The 5,135-nt window shown below is 46.8% G+C and overlaps 1 long non-coding RNA gene across 1 annotated transcript; it reads left to right on the forward strand.

Moving 5' to 3' along the window:
- Positions 1 to 1,804: 1,804 nt before the first annotated feature.
- Positions 1,805 to 3,349, forward strand: LOC146892971 (uncharacterized). The gene is made up of 2 exons (XR_015003644.2): positions 1,805 to 2,547; positions 3,070 to 3,349. It is a non-coding gene; the product is annotated as an uncharacterized LOC146892971 (long non-coding RNA).
- Positions 3,350 to 5,135: the final 1,786 nt, after the last annotated feature.

Below are 5,135 nucleotides of genomic sequence, written 5' to 3' on the forward strand. Positions count from 1 at the left end.
TGGTTCTATAAGAGAGAATGTGGTCTCAGTGGATGCAGTACACCAAGCCATCCACTTCCATTCTGTGTGTAAGAAACCGTGGTGTGAAGTAGGAGTATATGTCAGTCCTTGGTACAACAGTTGAGAGACCCATAATTCTAAGAAATAAAAGAAACAATTGGGACAGGGGAGTTCTTTCTTGTCCAGTTCCCCCTCCCAGATGTTGAAAATAAGGAAGTTCATGTTGGCAATCATGCGGAGAAAGGGGAACAGTTGAGCATTATTGAAGTATAAGTCACACACAAATGTACAGATTTTACAGAAAACCAATTAAAAATAGAACCACATGTGACCTAGAAAATCCACTACTTTTCTGTATCCAAAAGAACAAAGCCAGTGTTTGGAAGAACTATCCTCACTCTCGTGTTTGTTGCAGGCTTGTCACAATACCAACAAAATGGAAGCAGCCCAAGTGTCGCTCACCTGCGAAACTAAGTGTGTACACATCATGGATCATTTTCAGCCAGAAAAAAGTGAAATTCTGTCATTTGGGGCTGGAAAGATGGCTTAGTGGTTAAGGGCACTCGCTACTCTGCCAAGGAACACAAATTCAGCTCCAAGCATCCAGGCCAAGAGGATCAAAATCACCTGTAGCTTCAGCTCCAGGGGATCCAGTGTCCCGTTCTAGACCCACAGGAACCTACACACATTTGAAATGATACACACACCACACACATCGAGAGACACATTCAAATACATAGAGAGACAAACACATGCACATATGTACATACATACCTACATATATACACACATACATACAATACACATACACACAGAGAGACACACAAAGATATATACATGAACACACACACACATATATATACACACATTGCACACAGACAGACACATTCACACACACACAGACGCACACACACATTTTAAAAACGAAGTACCATTATTTCAAGCCCATGGGTGGAGCTGTTAGGTTGCAAGAAATAAGCCAGGACCACATGATGTCTCATACCTGGGATGAGAGAATAATCTCCTAGAAGCTGAGTTCATTTCTTTGTTTTAAAAAAATGTGCTTTAGAAAACTACTCAAAAAATGTTAAAAAATATTTAGGCACTAATCTGTTAAAGCCCTATCCTATAAGCATGCACCATACCAGAAAAGGCAAGACTGGTAAGTCTGTGTTAAATGTGTGGCTGGCCGCCAAATCAAATCTCTTATGTTCTTTTTATTTCTTTTCTACTTCATTAAAATATCTTCCGTGGCATTTTTTTTCTGGGAGTCTCTCATCCATTTTAGGCATCTCTCTTGGCTTTACCTATTTGGTCCTCACTCCAGGTCATTTTGGGATTATGCCCCCTGTGGTAGTCTGTGCATAGCAACTGTAGACCAACAGCTTCTCCTTATCAGTTGTCATTGTCACCAATATCCCGAGGGAACCACGGAGTGAAGGATGAGGACAGTGGCAGGGACGCTGGTGGAGATGCTGAAGGACTCTTGATGGGAATGACTGTTGGCAATGCCACCCACTGGGTTCAGTGATCATAGGACATCACCTCCTAAGCCATGGTTTTCTTACATACAACGCTAGATGTTAACAGCACCTGCCTGAACTGGCTTGTTGCACCCTCTGCATCCTGGCAAAGAGATCATATGATCAGTCCCAGCCATCTCAACAGACTCATCAGTTACTAAGGGAACTGGTTTCCCTGAGAACCACTTTCCACAATCACCCCCACCTCCCCAAAACACAGGACTGAAATCTATACCCTGACTTAGGAGAGTGAGGAGGGCTTGCATGGGGCTCTGGGCTGGGACAGATCCGGGTACAGAGGTTGACTCCTAAGTTCCAATCCTCTGTCTTCTGGGCCACACCTTGCAATAAACAACACTATTTATGAAAACTGAGGTAAAGAATTTTAAGCAGAAACCAGAAGGGAGTGAGAGACACGCTAGTCTCCCAGAGTGTGTAGGCAGGAACAACTTCTTGGGCTGAGCCGCCTGCACCTCTAGCCTGCAGTTTGAACTCAAAGGTGGTTTCCATGGAGAGATGGCTGGAGGAAAAGAGTCAGGAACCCAAAGTAGGTCAAGTGCTTGTGCTCCTACGCCTGGGCACGGCATGCATAGGAGTGAGGGAGGTTCCTCGGCTGGGCTCCGCAGGGCACATGTGCTGCAGGGACACCCTGAGAAGAGAGAACACCAAGTTCCCTGCCCTTACTCTCATCCTTGTGTATCAGATCAATTGTTACGATGCTGCAAATCCAGCAGTGGGTGACCTGAGATCCTTGGTTTACCACGTGACTGATCTTAAGAGCGAAGATAAGGAGGATTATGGGTATAGCTGGTCCCACTTCTTGTCCATGGCCTACTAGGAAGAGCCTCCACTTTTTTTTATCCTCTCTTGTGCCATCAGACTCTGAAAGAATCCGCTGTCCCATTAATTGGCGGAATTATAAAGGCAGCTGCTGCTGTGTTTTTCAAAGACGTGCTGGTCGGAAGCAGCAAGCCCTGGCAATTGAAGAACGCCGACCTCGTGGTGATTACTCCCAGGAGGACAGGTAGGGGCTTCTGACTTTTGGTTCCCAAGACTTGCTGCATTTATGGGAATGGCCCTCAACCTTGCTTCACATTAGAGTGACCCTGGGAGCTTTAGGAACCCTGACCAGCTACACTGACCTTAAGCATTGTAATGGGGTTGAGTAATGGGGTTGAGCACGGAAACTAATGGTGTTCAGAACCCTTGGCTGTGCAGTCGGTAGAACGGGAGACTTCGCCGTGGTCTTTCCACCAGTCCAAGATTTGTAGGCTCCTTATGTATCTGGCAGGCCTCTATGGCCCTGAACGAGTCTGAAAATGGGTGGATAGGAGGGACTTCCTGTGTCGCATGGCCTTCATCAGGTCTGTTCTTTGGGGATCTGGCCTAGATGGCTCTCATCTGAGACTTGAATTCTGTGTACTTGACCGGCCCCTCCCAGCGTGCTCTTCTTGTTCGGGAACTAGATGACAGAGCAGTCAGACAACAGGCAAGGGTGTGAGCCGGTGTGGGTGAGGACTGCCCCCGCTTCTACCCCTGTACCCAGCAGAGCCACAGTGACTGATAGATGCCCCGCTGGTGGGTCTACAAGGCAAGCCAGGAGTCACTGAGAGAGACGGCAGGGTGCACGCGTTTCGTCTTCAGAGGCCTCCGAAGACATCTGTGGGAGAAGAATCCCCAGGAAAGTGAAAGCTCTGGCATTATTTTGAAATTTTTCTCCTTTAACTTTATGAAAGGATGATGTACTAGAACTCCTAAGATGTCATCTCCGCCCCCAGCCTTCCGAGGAATCATAGCAGCACAATAAAGCCTTGGGCGTGATCGTTCCTGAGTTGTTTTTGCTGTTTGCTGGAACTGCTTCCGCTCTTCTTCAGCTTAGTGACTTTCCTTAACTAGTTACGAAAACATCTGCGTTTGTTGCCACTGCTGACTCGGAGTCCTTAGCTTTGTGGCCCTCTGCTTGAGTTTTCTGTTGCAGGGTCAAAACACCATGGCCAAGGCAACTAACAGAAGAGTTTATCTGGGTTGTGGTCGCAGAGGGTAAGACTCCACCCCGACCGGGAGGTATAACGGCAGGAACAGGATGCTGAGCGACCACATTCTTAACCACAGCACGGAGCAGAAAGAACACTGGAAGTGGATGAGGCTCCAAACTCTCATGCCCATGCCCAGTGACGCATTTACCTTCAGCAAGGCCACACCTACGAACCTCCAGTCTTAGGCTTTCTACTGCTGTCATAAAACCCAGTGATCAAAAGCATGGGATTAAAGGGCTTGTTCCATCTTACAACTCCATCATCGAGGGAAGCCAGGGCAGGAACTCAAGGCGCAGAAGCTGTGGAGGAGCAGTGTTTGCTGGCTTGCTCAGCCTGCTTTCTTATACAACCAGGACCAAGAGCCCAGTGTTGGCACCACCCACAGTGGTCTGGACCTTCCCACATCAATCATTAGTCAAGAAAATGACAGGCAGGGCTGGAGAGATGGCTCAGTGGTTAAGAGCATTGCCTGCTCTACCAGAGGTTCTGAGTTCAATTCCCAGCAACCACATGGTGGCTCACAACCATCTGTAATGAGGTCTGGTGCCCTCTTCTGGCCTGCAGACATACACACAGACAGAATATTGTATACATAATAAATAAATAAATATTAAAAAAATGACAGCCTTTGCCCCTATGTTTATCTTATGGAGAGTGGTTTTCAATCGAGAGCCCCTCTTCCCAAATGACTTTAGATTGTGTCAAGTGGACAAAACACTAACCAGCACACCTCTCCAAGGACTGGAAACCAAGTGTCGAAGTGTCTGAGTCTGTGGGGGGCTCTTTTTTCATGTAAACCATCACAGGATCTAATGGCTAATTGTGTATGTTCTTTTAAAACTTAATATATTTTAATATAGCCTTACAGGTGAAAATTAATGAATCTAAAACAACATTTTCATATATGTGTATTACATACCTCAATCATATCCGCCCTCAAAAAAGATCTTTTGTTTATTGGTGTCTGTGTTAGTGAGTATAGTGCACACGCGTGTGTGAGAGCGTGTGCTGTGTACACACATGGGCCCCAAAGAGGACATGGAGTGTGATCCTCTATGACTCTCTGCCTATTCCTTTGAGGCGAGGTTTCTCCCTGATCCGAGGGCTCTGTCTTCTCAGCCCCAGCAATCCTCCTGTCTCTGCCTCCCTCAGAGCTGAGGTTACTTCCGGTCTGACTTCCGGTGTCATGGTTATCCAGCAAATGTTACAGCAAGAAGAGGAATCAAGATTTAATCGTGAAAGAGTTTTAAAAACAAAAACACAATAAAAAGCAATACTAAAAATGCTATCAAAAGGAGATGTGGAGGTAAAAATTAATGAATACTTGAATTATTCCCGCGTTAGACGGCCTGGAGGAGCCCTGGCGAGTGAGCGCTGGGTCTCTTGCAGCCCCCACTGTGGAGGGGGTACACACAGCTATACACAGCTGGTTTGAGCTGGTCCAGGGTCCGTCTCCACTTCAGGGCTGCGTTCTCTTAAGCTCTGGTACTGGAAGCTGCTGCTGGCCCTGAGAACCTTTGTGGCCAGAGTCTCAGAGAGCAGTTTCCTCTCACTTCTGAGGCTCACCATTTTGTTT

This window comes from Myodes glareolus, chromosome 9, assembly GCF_982192425.1.
Source record: "Myodes glareolus chromosome 9, mMyoGla1.1, whole genome shotgun sequence".
Lineage (NCBI taxonomy): Eukaryota > Metazoa > Chordata > Mammalia > Rodentia > Cricetidae > Myodes > Myodes glareolus.